Here is a 19136-nt window from a genome sequence, read left to right as displayed (position 1 = left end):
CAACTTTTCCATCTCCTCAATCACTTGTGGCCTTTGCTTAGTTACCGCCGTAACTCCCGTTGCAACATTCGCCTTCTTAATCATTTCTTTATGCTTTAAAAACGTAGAAATGGTCGACTTCGCCATTCCGTATTCTACCGCTAAATCGGACACTCGTACACCATTCTCATATTTCGCTATAATTTCCTTCTTCAACTCGATCGTTGTTCGCACTGTTTTCCTCTTCTCCTTCCCCTTAACACTCATTACTTTCTTGGGACTCATTATGAAAGCTAAAAAAGCAATTAAAAGCACTGAAAATCACTAAATCACAACGAATGCTGATCGCGCGTTGTCTGAGTGACGCTCTCGAGAGAACTGATGCTTCCCGAACAAGCGAGAGTGGCCGAGATGGCGCGATCATCACAAAGCCCATGCGGTCGTCACGTGTTCGGCTGGTCGAGTACCGAATTTTTGGTCGAGCACCGCAGCAAAAATTTCTCGAAAATTTTGGTCGAACTCCGAATTGTTCGAGTATAGAGTCGTTCGACTACCGAGGTATCACTGTACTTTAGTAACGTTATCCCGTTTACCCTCTTGTATCGTTTCATCAATTCAGTCGGAGATAGCATATCTCCTAGAATTACTAACATAATTCGATACTCGTCTCTTTTACAGATTTAAGGGTACTGTAAACCCTTCCTTCCCTCTGAGTGCCGCCATTAGGCGACAACCCTGTCTTGGTCTTGCCATAGAGTAGTGTACTCCGGCTTGACTAGGATAGTATTTCTGTCTTCCCTCTTTGCCGGTGAGTATCCCAGCTTTGAATTACGACAATAACTTAAGAGTATTCAGTCTTTTTGTTGGCAACCCTACTGACGGGGGACTAGTCATTCCCCTGGCGGTTTACAGTTGCAGACATAGGAAGCCCGGCTTCCCAAGCCCACAACCGAAAGTGGTAGTACAATTCCCGCCACCTTCTCCCTTGTGGTCTAGGAATCGTTATTCCTCTGCCGCCCAAGACAGCGCCGGTATAGAAACTATGTTTCTATGTTTGTGGCCGATAGTGGGAGGCAGACGTGCCGCCTTCTATCGACAAAATATAAGACCCTTTCCCTTCCCCTTCCTGTCATTTAGTGATGGCTTAGCCATCACAACATCTGTGGCCAGTATTCTACAATCTCCCCGCTTGCCGGGTGGATTGCGATGCCAGCCGGGCTCCTACAAAGGCGGCTTGATAGCCGCTTCGACCTTCCCCCTATCGGAAGCAAGGCTCCAGGAAAGGTTGTGCCAGCCACGATGGCTGCCGGTGGGAGACCATTATAACTTTGAGTATTCTTCAATCCTCTCTTGGACTGCTATCCACAAACCCTGGAACCAGCAGAGCAGCCGGCAACAGATACTGTGGCTGGATGGAAGCTAGAATTATTACATCCTCCCCCTTCCATTTGAATCCTCATTCTGGAGGAAGGCAGTAGAGACAGTAGTCCCTACAACCCTAGTTATTGTACTAAACTATAATAATACAGTAGCCCTTCTCTTCATGCTCTCTCTCTTTCTGACGGCTAGTGCCGTCAGGTACAAGCCTAGCCGGTAGCATACCGGCAGAACTACAGTATAAGATTATTCAGTAGCCAGTATTTCTGCAGTAGAGTACATACTGCAGTTAGAAAATTAAAGTATATAATATGCAGTAGTATGTTTTCCAACATATTCTGTGTGTCCTTTCACAGTCCATTGTTGAGACTGCTATATAATGTTGAAGTGAAGTATTCCTTCAATATCCTGAGGAGCCATAGGTCATCAGAATGTAATATCTTTACCATACAATATTAATATTCCATTTTGTGGGAAGGTTAGTGCTAGTATACATTAACTTCAGCTCTAGAATTTAGAGCTCTTCCACCCTAGATTTCCCTAATAAGTAAATTTTAAATACTGTATTAATATTGAGGGAGGTCACAGCAATTGCCTGGGCAGGAGACACAGATATGTGTCTTTCCTATTTTCTTTCTAGCTTACTATCCTAAGGTATAATGATAATAGTAAGTGCTAATCTAATGCATGAATTTAATTTATCAGTGTGATAAATTACCCCATACTCATTTCGCCTTTTTCTTTCTTTACAGGAGGAGGCCAAGGTGAAGTGTGAGGTGATATACTGTAACCACAAGAGTAAGAAGTTTTGTGGTCACACCATGTGCAGGTCTCATGCCCCCTGCTCGACCTTGATGACCAAGAGTTTCGGCGATCCCAAGCTGACAGAGTCAAGGGATACTGCGAAGGAAACGCTTCGGAAGTGGGTACGAGGGTTCCAAAAGAACTCTCCAAGACCGTACCTACCAAGCGACATGATCAGAAGCCTGCTGTTTCCAAAGGCAACAGCTGATGCCGTCGTACTTCAAGCACGACCCGGAGCTCCCTGCATACAACTTGCAATAGAGGCCGACATCAACGAGGCTCTACAAGGTATGGAGATCCATCAGTAGAGGATGTCAGAAGTGTCCTCGGAAACCGAAAAGAGGACCCTGAAGAAGAGGTGGCCCAACCACCAGGAGAGGAAGAAGATCTCGAGTCGACAGAAGCAGAGGACCCTCTTCTGTCTGTGTCGGCATTTCAGCCTGTGCTGTCAGATTCTTCAGCTCCAACCCCTCAACTAGACCTGCTGGGCCAAGCGGTTATGGCCCAGATCCAGCAGCTAGTTGATACTCTACATAAGGAAAACGTAGATATGAGGAAGGAATTCAGGGAAGCAAGCCCCGTAGTTGGTTCTCGTGGGTCATACAAGCGACCCAAAGTGTCTGACCTGCCACCATGCTCCGAAACTAATCCCTGGTGGTATGCAGAGTTCATGCACATGATGAATGGGAAACTCTACAGCTCGGAGAAGATGGGGGCCATCCTCCTTGACGACATTCAATTCTGGCCAAACCTTTCGGCTTACCCGGAATGTTTCATCCGGCTGAGGAGTGAGCCAGTAAGGAAGAGACGGAACCCAAGGAAGTCATGGTTTTTGACCACAACAAGGCACAGGCTCTCTTGACGAGTAACCTGAAGGCAGGCTATACCAACTCAAGTTTCTGCGTTGAGCAAAAAGCACCCTACTTTCCTTACTCCTTCATCCAGAGCTTTCCCCTTCTCGTTGAAAGCTCTCCACAATGTGCTTAAGGCAGTTAATGCAGGCAAACCATGTCCTACGCTAGAGTGTAGGCCATTGTCTCTGGCCTTGCCCACGGGCGAGAAGGATTGGAATGAGGTCCACCTAACCCTTCTCGGTATCGAAGCTCTACGCGGACATCGCAGGACAGCAGTTCAGTGAGAACCTCCTGAAGCTGTCGGACTTTCTCCTGAGAAGAGAACAGGAGACGAAAGAGAGACTAGCCAACTCTTTGTCCCTCCAGAACTGCATGGAGATGTGTGCAGGCATTGCAAGCACCCCGGACATGCATACAGTCCTAGCCAAGATGCACATGGCTACTCTGGTTAAAGACTTGTACGCTTTTGTGAAGGCCAGAAGGGTCTGCAGAGAGTTTGTGTTTGCCAATGCAAAGGTCAAACACGAGCCCAGGAAGTTGATCACTTCCTGTATCTGGGGCAAGGACCTCTTCCCAAAGGAAGCAGTCCAAGAGGTAGTCACCAAAGCCGCCAAGGAGAATAGGAATCTTCTCTGCAAAGAAAAAATCTTCCCCTAATGCTGGTCCCCAACCTAAGAGGAAGACAAAGAAGCCAAGACTGCCTTCTCAACCTGTGCAACATCCCACAGTAACCATGACCATGGTGCCCCATATGGTTGCTCAACCGCAAACCACTTTCCAGGTGGTGCCTCAACAGCTGGTAGCCCAGTCACCAGCCTTTAACCCAGGCTTTGAGAGGCACACCATTACCTTTCGCACGAAAGGTAGAGGATCCAGACGAGGCTCCTCAAGAAAACCCTCACAAGGTAGAGGAGGACGTGGTCAGGGTGGCAAACCCTCCGGATCATCCAAGCAATGAGATGCTCCAGGTAGGAGGAAGACTTCTCCACTTTCAGGATCGTTGGACCTTCGATCACTGAGCCCACAGCCTGATCAAGAATGGACTAGGATGGAAATGGAACAAATCTCCACCTTCATTTCCTCAATTCTTCCAACAAGGGGTGGAGTCTCAATTCTTCCAACACTCCACCCCCTTATTGGAAGAATATACCTTAGAACTCTTGAACGAAAAGGTTATAAGGAAAGCATTGTCCATCAAATTCCAGGGAAAGCTGTTTTGTGTTTCCAAGAAGGACTCGGACAAACTCAGAGTCATTCTAGACTTGTCTCCACTCAACAAGTTCCGGATGTTAACCCTACAATACATAAGGTCCCTGTTACCGAAAGGGATTTACACAGTCTCAATAGACCTGGCAGATGCTTACTGGCACCTTCCAGTCAGCCGCCCCTCTCCTCCTACCTTGGATTCAAGCTACGGAGGACAAAGTATGTCTTCAGAGCCATGCCCTTTGGACTAAACAGCCACAAGGATTTTCACGAAATTTGTGAACACAGTCGTACAACAGGTACGCTTAGAAGGCGTTCAGGTAGCTGCATACCTGGACGACTGGCTGGTGTGGGCAGCATCCAAGACTGCTTGTCTGCAGGCAGCCACAAAGGTGATCCAGTTCCTGGAACATCTGGGCTTCAAGATCAACTACAAGAAGTCTCGCCTCTCTCCAACTCAAGAGTTTCAATGGTTGGGAATCCATTGGAACTTGCAGTCACACTGCCTCTCCATTCCACCAAAGAAGAGGAGAGAGATCGCGGGTTCTGTCAAGAGACTACTGAAATCCAATAGGATTTCAAGACGCCAACAGGAAAGAGTACTGGGCTCTCTCCAGTTCGCAGCAGTAACAGACCCAGTGCTAAGAGCAGAGCTGAAAGATGCATCAGGAGTCTGGCGAAGATACGTATCAAACGCTCGAAGAGATCAACAGAGACCGACACCAACCTTACTGCGATTGCTTCTGAGGCCGTGGTCGGAGGTCAAGAGGCTAGCAAGGACTATTCCCTTACAACCACCTCAACCATCGGTAGTCATCTACACGGATGCCTCAACAGAAGGATGAGGAGGTCATTCCCATTAAAGGAAAGCTCAAGGGACCTGGTCATCCCTGTTCAAGACCTTTCACATCAACATTCTGGAGGCCATGGCAGTCCTCCTGACATTGAAGAAGCTATCCCCTCACAGATCAGGCCACATCAAGCTGGTCTTGGACAGCGAAGTGATAGTGAGATGTCTGAACCAACAAGGCTCAAGATCGCCCTACATCAGCGACGTGATGTTGGCCATCTTTCGCTTGGCAAGAGAGAAAAGATGGCACATATCAGCAGTTCACCTACAAGGGTTCCGCAATGTGACGGCGGACGCTCTATCCAGGCGAAAGCCGATAGAGTCAGAATGGTCCCTAGACGCAGACTCATTCTCCTTCATCTTGGAAAAAGTCCCATAACTGCTGATCAACCTATTCGCAACGAGCGACAACAAGAAACTATCTCGATACGTAGCCCCATACGAGGACCCTCGGGCAGAAGCGATGGACGCCACGTCTCTCGATTGGAACAGATGGACTCATATCTATCTGTTCCCACCAACAAATCTCCTGCTGAAGGTCCTCAACAAGCTGAGATCCTTCAAGGGAACAGCAGCAGTGGTGGCCCCCAAGTGGCCCAAGAGCACTTGGTTCCCTCTAGTGATAGAACTGAGGCTGAGGCTGTTTCCTTTTCCTAACCCAGTTCTGTCCCAACTGGTTCAGAAGTCAACTGTCTACACTTCATCACTGAGAACCCAAATCCTTCATCTCATGATTTTCTTGCCTTAGCAGTAGAAAAGAGATTTGGGATCTCGAAAGACAGCATCGACTTTATAGAAGAATACAAGTCAAAATCAACCAGAAGACAATATGAATCGTCTTGGAAGAAGTGGATCTCTTTTGTTAAAGCAAAAAACCCGACAGAAATCTTGATAGACTTCTGCCTGTCCTTCTTCATCCACCTTCACGAACAAGGCTTGGCTTCTACCTGATAACTTTGTGTAAGTCAGCTTTGACTAGACCTATTCTATACGCCTTCCAGGTGGACCTGTCAAACAAAATCTTCAACAAAATTCCAAAGGCATGTGCTAGACTTAAACCAGCAGCCCCTCCGAAGCCCATTGCATGGTCTTTGGACAAAGTCTTGCACTATGCTTCGAACTTGAACAATGAAGATTGCTCCCTTAAGGATCTAACACAAAAAATGATATTTTTGTTGTGAGTAGTGGTTTCCACACGCCCCTGCTTTATACACGACACCCACAAGGTGCTCGCGCGAGGGTAGTAACCTCTGCATTCCATGCTTTTATCTTTCTCAGGTATATTTGGAAGGTTTACATCCAAAAAGTGTAAAGAAGGACCCTTTTCACCGGGCGTCACAGGTCGACCCAGAAAATTATATTTTTGTTTGCTATAGCCTCAGGGGCTAGAGTTAGTGAAATAGTAGCTCTATCAATAGACGAGGGCCATATTCAGTTCACAGAAGAGAGAGAACTGAAAATTTTTCCCAATCCTACAATTCTCGCCAAAAAAGAGCTACTCACCAAAAGGTGGGATCCTTGGAGAATCTGCCCTCTGAAGGAAGATGCCTCTCTATGTCCAGTAGAGTGTCTAAAGGTCTATCTTCGAAGAACTTCAGACTTCACGGGAGGACAGCTCTTCATAGGCGAAACCTCAGGATCAAACTTATCCCTGAAACAACTAAGGGCGAAGCTCACCTACTTTATTCTCAGAGCGGATCCTGACAGTACACCCGCAGGTCATGATCCGAGAAGTATTGCTTCCTCGCTGAACTTCTTTCAGCATATGGACTTTGATAGACTCCACTCATACAAAGGTTGGAAATCCTCTAGTCTTTTATAAGCATTAGGCAAAGCAAGCGCATGAAATCAAACACTTTGTTGTGGCGGCAGGTAGTGTTGTAAAACCTGTCGTCTAGTGCTGTGATGAACAGTGAACTGTTTGGGACTTTACAGTTAATGGGTGAAAAGGTGTTAACACCTTTAAGTGTAATACCTTTTATCAAGGGTCACCCTGGTGCCCCTTGGACTGTTCTTTATAGGTGTAGAATCTAACCAATAACACCAGTGCCGTGTGTACATTCGTACGCAACGTTTGAACTTATCCAACATCTAAAGTGAAATCATCTTAATAATTTTGCAATATCTTGAGTGGCCCTATTTAACATATATTTTTTCCCATACAGGTGATAAATATATATGTACTTTAAGAATGTTGGTTATGTAGTAATTGATTCTGTTTTAAAATTGCTTCTACATGTGAACATGCTTGTGGTAAGCTAATTCCATTTTGTTCCTTACGTATACAAAACCTTTTTGCTTCTATAGTCAGTGTTGACAGTTTCCCTGCAGGGGGCAGGAAGCCCTAAGCTAGTTCCAAGCTTAGCGGATATGACGAATAACGGTAGCGTCATATATTTATGTGGTCTGGTGACCATATAGAAGCTGATTCAAGCTAAAGGCACTTATACAAACCCACAGATATAGTACTTTCAAGTGATTCTCTGGTAAACTTCCATCAGGATGACATGGCTGAGCCCAAAAAATCTATTTTTGGGTTAGATAGCCATGTCATCCTGATGGATCCGCCCTCCTTTTCTAGAAAAGGAGCATACATATGTAACAAATCCCCATCCAAAACTACTCTATCTGTAGCTTTCCATGCTTAATTGCAACAAGAAATAAGGAATGAGTTGCCATGCGTGGCCCTGGAGTAATACGGGAAGGGGATCCACCGGGTAACCTAGATGACGACTCCCATTCATTTTCGCCACTCTTCCCCCTCAGAGCGAAAACTCCACTCGGGGTGAAGATTGCCATGTGTCGTATCAAGAAATACGTCCCCTGATATTATGCGATATCCTTAAAAATTTTCTTAAGGATACTCGCGCCAGGAGTTAGAATTCTGGAGACCCATTTTCAATTCTCTGGGAGTATCACTGTAGCTAAATATCCCTTAGAAAGGTGCCTAAAGGAACCTTCCATCAGGACAACATGGCTATCTCACCCAAAAATAGATTTTCTGCTTTGCCTCAAAATCCGTTTAAATGGCAGGGATGATACATATTACTATTACTGTACTTGCTAAGCTACAACAATAGTTGGAAAAGCTGAATGCTATAGGCCCAAAGGATTCAACAGGGAAAAATAGCCCAGTGAGGAAAGGAAATAAATATGTTATTTTCATTAGTAAAATAAATTTTTGAATATACTTACCCGGTGATCATATAAGCTGTCAGCTCTGCTGCCCGACAGAAAAACCTAAGGACAAAATACGCCAGCGATCGCTATACAGGTAGGGGGTGTACATCAACAGCGCCATCTGTCGAGCAGGTACTCAAGTACTCCAAGTAAACACAGAACCAATTTTCTCCTCGGTCCACTGGGTCTCTATTGGGGAGGAAGGGAGGGTCCTTTAATATATGATCACCGGGTAAGTATATTCAAAAATTTATTTTACTAATGAAAATAACATTTTTCAATATTAAACTTAGCCGGTGATCATATAAGCTGATTCACACCCAGGGGGGTGGGTAGAGACCAGCATTATATGTTTACATTTAAGAGCTAAGTATTTTGTATTTCATTTTAGCAGTTATTCAAAATAACAAACATAAAATAAATAAGTACCTGGTAAGGAAGTCGACTTGAACAATTACTCTGCCTTTTTAAGTACGTCTTCCTTACTGAGCCTCGCGATCCTCATAGGATGCTGAGCGACTCCTAGGAGCTGAAGTATGAAGGGTTGCAACCCATACTAAAGGACCTCATCAAAACCTCTAATCTAGGCGCTTCTCAAGAAAAGAATTTGACCACCCGCCAAATCAACCAGGATGCGAAAGGCTTCTTAGCCTTCCGGACAACCCAAAAACAACAATAAAAAACATTTCAAGAGAAAGATTAAAAAGGTTATGGGATTAGGGGAATGTAGTGGTTGAGCACTCACCAACTACTGCACTCGCTGCTACGAATGGTCCCAGGGTGTAGCAGTTCTCGTAAAGAGACTGGACATCTTTAAGATAAAATGACGCGAACACTGACTTGCTTCTCCAATAGGTTGCGTCCATTATACTCTGCAGAGATCTGTTTTGTTTGAAGGCCACTGAAGTTGCGACAGCTCTAACTTCATGTGTCCTTACCTTCAGCAAAGCATGGTCTTCCTCATTCAGATGGGAATGAGCTTCTCGAATCAAAAGTCTGATATAATAGGAAACTGCATTCTTCGACATAGGTAAAGAAGGTTTCTTAATAGCGCACCATAAAGTTTCTGACTGCCCTCGTAAAGATTTAGTTCGTCTCAAATAGTACTTAAGAGCTCTAACAGGGCATAAGACTCTTTCTCGTTCATTTCCGACCAAATTAGAAAGGCTTGGAATGTCGAACGATTTAGGCCAAGGACGAGAAGGAAGTTCGTTTTTGGCTAGAAAACCAAGCTGTAAGGAACATGTAGCCGTTTCAGATGAAAATCCGATGTTCCTGCTGAAGGCGTGTATCTCACTGACTCTTTTAGCTGTTGCTAAGCAGACGAGGAAAAGTGTCTTCAAAGTGAGATCTTTAAAGGAGGCTGATTGTAGTGGCTCGAACCTTTCTGACATAAGGAATCTTAGTACCACGTCTAAATTCCAACCTGGTGTGGCCAAACGACGCTCCTTCGAGGTCTCAAAAGACTTAAGGAAGTCCTGTTGTTGGAAAGATCTAAGCATCTGTGACGGAAGACTGCTGCCAACATGCTTCTGTAACCCTTGATCGTGGGAGCTGAAAGAGATCTTTCCTTCCTTAGGTATAAAAGGAAGTCAGCTATCTGAGTTACAGAGGTACTGGTTGAGGATACTGATACCGACTTGCACCAGCTTCGGAAGACTTCCCACTTCGACTGGTAGACTTTAAGAGTGGATGTCCTCCTTGCTCTAGCAATCGCTCTGGCTGCCTCCTTCGAAAAGCCTCTAGCTCTCGAGAGTCTTTCGATAGTCTGAAGGCAGTCAGACAAAGAGCGTGGAGGCTTGGGTGTACCTTCTTTACGTGTGGCTGACGCAGAAGGTCCACTCTTAGAGGAAGTGTTCTGGGAACGTCCACTAGCCATTGCAGTACCTCGGTGAACCATTCTCTCGCGGGCCAGAGGGGAGCGACCAACGTCAACCGTGTCCCTTCGTGAGAGGCGAACTTCTGCAGTACTCTGTTGACAATCTTGAACGGGGGGAATGCATAAAGGTCTAGATGGGACCAATCCATAAGGAAGGCATCTATATGAACTGCTGCTGGGTCCGGAATCGGTGAGCAATAAATTGGGAGCCTCTTAGTCATCGAGGTTGCAAATAGATCTATAGTAGGTTGGCCCCACAAGGCCCATAGTCTCTTGCATACATTCATGTGAAGGGTCCATTCTGTTGGGATGATCTGGCCCTTCCGGCTGAGGCGGTCTGCCATGACATTCATGTTGCCTTGAATGAACCTCGTTACTAGAGATAGGTTTAGATCTCTTGACCAGGTGAGGAGGTCCCTTGCGATCTCGTATAACGTCATCGAATGAGTCCCTCCTTGCTTGGAGATGTACGCCAAGGCTGTGGTGTTGTCGGAGTTCACCTCCACCACCTTGCCTAGAAGGAGAGACTTGAAGCTTCTCAAGGCCAGATGAACTGCCAGTAGCTCCTTGTAGTTGATATGTAACGTTCTCTGATCCGCGTTCCAGGTGCCCGAGCATTCCCGACCGTCTAATGTCGCACCCCAGCCCGTGTCCGATGCGTCCGAGAAGAGAACGTGGTTGGGGGTCTGAACAGCCAGTGGCAGACCCTCTCTGAGGTGAATGTTCTCCTTCCACCAAGTCAGTGAAGACTTCATCTTCTCGGAAATACGGATCGAGACCGCTTCTAGCGTCTTGTCCTTTCTCCAGTGAACAGCTAGGTGAAATTGAAGGGGTCGGAGGTGCAGTCTCCCTAACGCAATGAACTGGTCCAGTGATGAAAGCGTCCCTATCAGACTCATCCACTGTCTGACTGAACATCGCTCCTTCTTTAGCATGTTCTGGATGCATTCTTGGGCTTGACTGATTCTGGGGGCCGACGGAAAAGCCCGAAAAGCTTGACTCTGAATCTCCATTCCTAGGTACACTATAGTTTGGGATGGGACGAGTTGGGACTTTTCCATATTGACCAGGAGATCCAATTCCTTGGTCAGATCCAGAGTCCACTTTAGATTCTCCAGACAGCGACAACTTGACGAAGCTCTTAGAAGCCAGTCGTCCAAATAGAGGGAGGCTCTGATGTCTGCTAAATGCAGGAATTTGGCAATATTCCTCATCAGTTTCGTAAAAACAAGAGGTGCCGTGCTTAGACCAAAGCACAGGGCTTGAAATTGGTATACAACCTTCCCGTAAACGAACCTTAGAAAAGGTTGGGAGTCTGGGTGGATGGGGACGTGAAAGTAAGCGTCCTTGAGGTCTAAAGAGACCATCCAGTCTTCCTTCCTGACCGATGCTAGAACCGACTTTGTCGTCTCCATGGCGAACGTCTGCTTTGTGACAAAGACATTCAGAGCACTGACGTCTAGCACCGGTCTCCACCCTCCTGTCTTCTTCACAACTAAGAAGAGACGGTTGTAGAAGCCCGGGGATTGATGGTCCCGGACTTTGACTACCGCTCCCTTTTGAAGTAAGAGAGACACCTCTTGCTGCAAGGCTAGTCTCTTGTCCTCCTCTCTGTACCTGGGAGAGAGGTCGATGGGAGTTGTTGCTAGAGGGGGCTTGCGCAAGAATGGAATCTTGTACCCCTCTCTGAGTAACTTCACAGATTGTGCGTCTGCGCCCCTGTTCTCCCAGGCCTGCCAGTAGTTCTTGAGCCTGGCTCCCACTGCTGTCTGAAGAAGGTGGCAGTCAGACTCTGCCTCTAAAGGACTTGGAACCTTTCTTCTTGCTCCCACGTTGACCTTCGGCACGAGCACCTCCTCTGCTGGAGGCTCTGCCACGAAAGGGCGGAATGAACCTTGACGCTGGAGTATCCATCCTGGGCCTAGACACGGAGGGCAAAGGGGTGGCTTTGCGTGCGGATGACGCAACCAGGTCATGTGTGTCTTTCTGAATCAAGGAGGCAGCAATCTCCTTGATCAACTCCTCAGGGAAGAGGCACTTCGAGAGAGGAGCAAACATAAGCTCCGACCTTTGACATGGGGTTACTCCAGCTGACAAGAAGGAGCAAAGGTGTTCCCGTTTCTTGAGGACCCCGGAAACGAAAGAAGCCGCAAGCTCACTAGAACCGTCCCGTATGGCTTTGTCCATGCAGGACATTATGAGCATGGAAGTTTCCTTGTCAGAAGGGGAGGTCTTCCTGCTCAACGCTCCCAAACACCAGTCCAAAAAGTTAAAAACTTCGAACGCTCTGAATACTCCTTTCATCAGATGGTCTAAATCCGAAGGAGTCCAACAAATCTTGGAGCGTCTCATGGCCAGCCTGCGGGGAGAGTCTACAAGACTTGAGAAGTCGCCCTGGGCAGAGGCAGGAACTCCCAAGCCGAGAACTTCTCCCGTGGCATACCAGACGCTAGATCTGGAAGCAAGCTTGGCAGGGGGAAACATGAAAGCTGTCTTCCCAAGTTGCTTTTTGGACTGCAACCAATCTCCCAGCACTCTTAAAGCTCTCTTGGACGAGCGGGCGAGGACGAGCTTCGTAAAGGCAGGTGCGGCAGACTGCGTGCTTAAAGCGAACTCAGAGGGAGGAGAGCGTGGTGCTGCAGACACAAACTGATCAGGATATAAATCCTTGAACAGTGCAAGCACTTTCCTAAAGTCCAAGGAGGGAGGCGTGGTCTTGGGTTCGTCGATGTCCGTGTGCGGGTCGTCAAGATGTGCAGCGTCGTCATCATCAGAGAGTCCATCGTCTGAATGTTGAGGAGGAAGCGGCAAAGGAGTAGGAATAAGCTGGTCGGCTGAGTCCGGCAGCACGGGTGCATGCGTGACTGCACTGGACGCAACGTCATGGAACTGTTGTTCAGTCTGTGAGCTGGCAACAACCATAGCTGTGTGGGGACGCAAAGCTTCTACTCCTGACTGTTTAGTCTGCTGCGGGCGAGTAGCGGTAACCACAGTGGATTGCGGAGGCTGACACACAGCGTCAAAACAGAGCAACTTAACTCCACCCTCCTGTTGTTGTGGTAGCTCGCGAACGTCAACGGAGGGTTCCGTGCGTCGGTGAACGTCAACGTGCGGCTGGCAGGGTACACTGCGCACGGGTGGTGTCTCCGCACGATACTCCTGCATAAAAGATGCTAACTGTGTCTGCATAGACTGTAGCAAAGACCACTTAGGGTCTACAGCAGCAGGTGCGGCAACAGACGGTGTTACTGCCCGTTGCGGTACCACTTTGCCTCTCTTAGGAGGTGTGCAGTCATCTGAAGACTGCAGCGAGTCCGAACTGACCCAGTGGCTACACCTGGGCCGTTGGACTTGCTCGGAAGGGACCTTGCGTTTGAGAGGCCGTGAGACCTTGGTCCATCGCTTCTGGCGTGAAACTTCTTCCGCAGACGAGGAATGAACGGGCTCTCTCGTCTTCTTGTGGGTGGGGCGATCTTGGCAAGATACGTCCGAAACCACGGAGGGAACGTCTGTCCGCTGATTAAAGCCTGTCGAACCCTTTGGTCGTACGACATTGCTTCTCCCCTGGGCTTGGGAGCTTGCAAGAGGTCCCGGACTGGGAGGACGACAGGCACGAACAGACGCACCCTCATGCGCAACACTAACACTTTTCACAGCACTACCACTCACTTCACTTCCCACTGCACTTTTACCCTTCAACTCCCTGACGTCTGCCATGAGTTGGTTGCGGTCACTCGCCAATGACTCGACTCTCTCACCCAGAGCCTGGATGGCACGCATCATATCTGCCATCGAAGGTTGAGTGCTAGAAGGGGGATCAGGAGCAACCACTACAGGGGAAGGAATAGGTTGTGGGGCATGGGGAGAGGAAAAATCAACTGAGCGAGATGAACTCCTCCTGACTCTATCTCTCTCTAGCCTACGTGAATATTTAAGGAATTCGAGAAAATCGAATTCCGAAAGCCCAACGCATTCCTCACATCGATCTTCCCATTGACAGGATTTACCCCGACAATTGGAACAAATGGTGTGAGGATCGATAGAGGCCTTCGGAAGACGCCTTGAACAGTCCCTAGCACTACACTTTCTGTATTTGGGGACTTGAGAAGGGTCAGACATCTTGAATTAGTCAAAGGGGGAATTCAAAATCTATACAAGTCGTCAACAAATAATCCAAAATTCAATCAAAGAATGCAAGGAAGTATTGAAGATAACCTCTGCAAAGCGAAAGCTAATAACTAGAAATGAGTACTTCACCAAAACTGTGAAAATCAATCCAGTAAGCAACAGCGTATTTAGTAGGTCTTGCCGGTGGCACGACAGAGAGAAAATTGGTTCTGTGTTTACTTGGAGTACTTGAGTACCTGCTCGACAGATGGCGCTGTTGATGTACACCCCCTACCTGTATAGCGATCGCTGGTGTATTTTGTCCTTAGGTTTTTCTGTCGGGCAGCAGAGCTGACAGCTTATATGATCACCGGCTAAGTTTAATATTGAAAAAAATTAAATGTGAAGTAATAAACAATCAAAATAAAAGATTTTAAACACAGTGAAATTAAAACAGGTGTGGAAACATGGAGTTGGAAGCTGTTGAGAGTTTCAAATACCTTGGCTCAACAGTTACAGTTGAAAATAGAGTAGAGGAAGAGGTCAAATTAAGAATAGCAGCGGCAGCCAGATGTGGTTGGGCTTTAGCCAAAGTTCTCAACAGCAATATCTTATCAAGGAGAACAAAGGTGAACACCTATACAACTATTATTAGACCCGTGTTAACGTATGGCTGTGAAACCTAGAGGCTGACAAGGGATCTGGAACGAAGGTTGGAAGTGTTTGAAAACGGAATCTTGAGAAGGATATGTGGACCGGTCTTTGATGTGGAGATGGGGCAATGGAGAAGAATGCATAACAATGAACTGAGAGAAATGACAGAAGTACCCCTGATAACAAGCACAATTATGGCACAGAGACTGAGGTGGGCAGGACCGATGAGGATAGACTGATAAGCCAGATTACTAGAGGACAACCAGAGGGCAGACGACCTCCAGGAAGACCCCGTATGAGATGGTCTGATAATATAAAAAGGGACATGACAAAGCTTGGAGTGGATGATTCGGGGGATTGGTGGGATTTTGCGCAGGACCGTGGTCGTTGGAAGCTTCTTGTAGCGGCGGCAAAGAGCCATGGAGGCCCGCAGCCAGTGGAGTGAGTGAGTGAGTGAAATTAAAACATCGTTCATACATAAACTTTAAAAAAAGACTTATGTCAGTCTGTTCAACATATTACTGCAAGTCTGAACTCTAAAGTTCTAATGATTCAACTACCTGATCTGGACTTGCAACTACGAGTCATGAATATTTTGACTCATTCAAAATTAACCTAACCTACACCTGTTAAATTGAATTCATTAGTAGGGCAGGCTAACTACTAATCCAAAGCAGGTTGGCCAAGGAACCAGCCACTCATTGAGATACTACCGCTAGAGTGTTATGGGGTCCTTTGACTGTCCACACAGTACTTCATTGGATCCTTTTCTCTGGTTACGGTTCACTTTCCCTTTGCCTACACATACACCGAATAGTTTGGCCTATTCTTTACTCATTCTCCTGTCCACATACACCTGATAACATAGATTACCAAACAATACTTCACCCAAGGAGTTAACTACTGCACTGTAATTGTTTAGTGGCTACTTTCCTCCTGGTATGGGTAGAAGAAACTTTTTAGCTATGGTAAGTAGATCTTCTCGGAGAAGGGCACTCCAAAATCAAACCGTTGTTCTCTGGTCTTGGGTAGTGCCATACCCTCTGTACCATGGTTTTCCACTGTCTTGGGTTAAAGTTCTCTTGCTTAAGGGTACACTCAGGCACACTATTCTGTCTAATATCTTTTCCTGTTTTATTAAAGTTATTATAGTTTATATAGGATATATTTATTTTAATGTTACTGTTCTTAAAATATTTAATTTTTCCTTGTTTCCTTTCCTCACTGGGATATTTTCCCTGTTGGGGCCTCTGGGCTTATAGCATCTGGCTTTTCCAACTAGGGTTGTAGCTTAGCAAGTAATATTAATAATAATACTGAAAGAACAACGCAAGGTGTCATGGGCGATGACACAATTGCACTAAAGGAAAAGTTAAAGCTTGAACAGGAAAAGTTAAGGAAACGTTAGTACTGGTACCATTATCGGGTTAATTGGATGTTGCATAAAAGACTTACGGGTGTAAGTATGATAACAGCCAGCTGTATGTTTAATGACAGCGGCTAAGAATACAGCAGTCCAAGGGGCGTTAGCAACCCCATTGAATAAGTTAGTAAGGACAAGGCATGTTAGGAAGATTAAGTTAGGCAGTGATCTGGTATAGAGGTTCTTCAAAAAAAAAAAAAAAAACTTTAGGAACAAAAATGTGAAAAAAATTCCGTTTCTAAGCAAGCGAGAGGAATTGGTCACTAATATATAAAGAATCAATGACTTATATATCCATTCTGTATGGCGTCCAGTACCTCTAGGTGAAAGCACTTGTCGTGGAAACTAATTTAGGTTAGGCCTCAACTTCTGATATTAGCCTAACAGCGGATTTAGACATACAATTCCGAAAAATTTAATATATTCGTAGGGTTTCAATACTATTCAATTATTATGAATGGTTAATATGAATATTTATTGAACCTGAATTGAATAGAAACTAAAAAGTAGACTTGGAACTATTAATAGGGGGTTATGTAATCTCATACAAAAGGAACTGGTTCTTCTACATAAGGCAACCGTATATAAAGCAGACTTTAAATATGAGAGATCCTCCACCGAGGATTTCAATGACTGTCTACATTCTTGTAGCCTATGGGTGTTGACCAAGTTTGGCCAATTTTGACAGGCAACCTTATCCATATTTGTTCCTTTCCTATGACCCATACAGGAAATGAAACTTGTATAAAGACGCTTTTGATATGATTAAACCACATATATCTGTAATTAAACATATAATCAATAACGTTTTTAATGGTTCAACAATCATTCCGACAGCGGCTGAACCTGTGACAGATCTAAATCTTGTTTTGTTTTTCTCTAAACAAAGTATCATTCCGCGGTCATGTAGTACCCAGTCTCACCTTCATTGTAAGGTCTATTTGACACCTTAGACGTGTGCCATTTGTCTATTTTTACTTGCTCACCTGAATTAACGTTTAATTTTGCCGAAATATTGGATATCTTGGCGATTTTCCGTTGAAATTTCCCCTGTTTTGTGATGAGGCGCAGAGCGTAATGGCGGTTCTACGTTCCAGTTCGTGACGTCACATTAGCATGTGATGTCATCTAGCGGTAAATTTGACTTGTACGCTTACGCGGCTAATGTCTTTTTATATGTTATTTTTGTTAATTGCAGTGCAGTTTAGTTTTCGATGAACATATAGAATAGATAGAATTAAATTTTCCTAGTGGATAGGTAGATCCTGCCACATGCCGGTTGGCTGGACATTCAGAATTACGCAGGAAACTCAGGATACTTGAAAGTTACAAAACCGAAACCGAATGTGAATATGAATTTGAAATACTTATAGAATTGAAATAATATGAATTAATAAGTTATCCGTTAATGTAAAATATAATACATACAATGCTAAGCGTACTGGAGAATATTTTGTCGATTAAAAATATCTTGTTTGTCTAGCACAGATATTTATTTTTTTGTATATTTTAGCACTTTAGATTTTTTACCCCTTTGTCTTATTGTTTACTTGTCATGATGAAAAGTTTTGCTCTATTATAATTTCAGTGTGATAGTGTCAATCTTTTATAGAAAGGTTTAAAAGTAAGTTGAGCAGGTGTCATTTGTGGACAATGGACACTGATACGGAAATACTAGCATATCGTATGTCAAAATCATGAGTAGGCCTAATTGTACCACGATTCGTAAAATTTTGGAAATTAATTCTCAAAACGAATAAGTACAAAATGTCATCGATATAAAGAAAAACATTAATATTAATTGAACTAAGGTAGCTAGTCAGTTATCGCCATCAATATCATAGTTACATTGGAAACTCGGAAATACACATTTAAATTATAACTATTATACATTCTTAATCCTATAAGTATATTACACAACCATCTCTCTCTCTCTCTCTCTCTCTCTCTCTCTCTCTCTCTCTCTCTCTCTCTCTCTCTCTCTCTCTCTCTCTCTCTCTCTCTCTCTGATCTTCTTAGCACAGCCTGAACAGGTGGAAACTTTCTCAGCAATGATGGATTTTTATTAACTCACTTTTATCAGTGACGGTTGGTTTGCCACGCAGTAAACATACTTTTTCCGTGGGTTCAGCAATACAGGTAAATGTTTTTTACTTTACAATGCTAGGAAAAGTTTATTTTGTAATATACGCAACAAAAAGAATGATCTTCCCAATCGGGTAGTTGGATCAGTAGAACTTCATAAGTTCAAACTTGCAGCATATGTTTTTAGGTTGAACAGGCTGACATAAGTCTTTTTATAGTCTATATGTTAATTATCTTTTTAAGGTTGTTAATGATTTTTTAAATGTTTTACTTTAATTTTTCATAACTTCTTATATCGTTCGTTTATTTATTTCTTTATATTTTATTTTGATTTTTCATAACTCATATCGTTTATTTATTTCCTTATCTGACTGGGCTATTTTTCCCTGTTGGAGCCCTTGGGCTTATAGCATCTTGGTTTTCCAACTATGGTTAATAATAATAATAATAATAATAATAATAATAATAATAATAATAATAATAATAATAATAATAATAATAATAATAATAATAATAATAATAATAAACCTGTCAGGTTTACTACTGTCTATTATCCGAAACATATGCGAGAACGAAAAAAAATGTTAAAACAAAATTCCATATCTATTTCCCCATTTAGTTACGTCAATCATTGAGAGGATTTTTTTTTACTAATATTGCTTCTTTAGATGGTACTGGACAAATTGCAAAATTAATGCCTTAATGAGTGATCTGTTTCTTTCGCTTTGCAGAGTTTAA

General features: G+C 44.6%; 2 protein-coding genes across 3 annotated transcripts in view; one reads left to right on the top strand and one right to left on the bottom strand.

Moving 5' to 3' along the window:
• Positions 1-17418, bottom strand: part of LOC137652228 (zinc finger protein 236-like) — a 161856-nt gene extending 144438 nt beyond the window's left edge. For both annotated transcript variants that reach the window (XM_068385463.1, XM_068385464.1), the window contains exon 1: positions 17300-17418. The gene's annotated coding sequence lies outside the window, so the exon portion shown is untranslated. The remainder of the gene's footprint in view (positions 1-17299) is intronic.
• Positions 17419-18332: 914 nt separating this feature from the next.
• LOC137652227 (oplophorus-luciferin 2-monooxygenase non-catalytic subunit-like) overlaps positions 18333-19136 on the top strand; it is a 5013-nt gene continuing 4209 nt past the window's right edge. Inside the window, exon 1 of the mRNA XM_068385462.1 lies at positions 18333-18452. The gene's annotated coding sequence lies outside the window, so the exon portion shown is untranslated. The remainder of the gene's footprint in view (positions 18453-19136) is intronic.

The sequence above is a fragment of the Palaemon carinicauda genome, chromosome 13 (assembly GCF_036898095.1).
Source record: "Palaemon carinicauda isolate YSFRI2023 chromosome 13, ASM3689809v2, whole genome shotgun sequence".
NCBI lineage: Eukaryota > Metazoa > Arthropoda > Malacostraca > Decapoda > Palaemonidae > Palaemon > Palaemon carinicauda.
The sequence above is the reverse complement of the archived record's forward strand: the minus strand, read 5'-3'. Positions and strand labels throughout refer to the sequence as shown.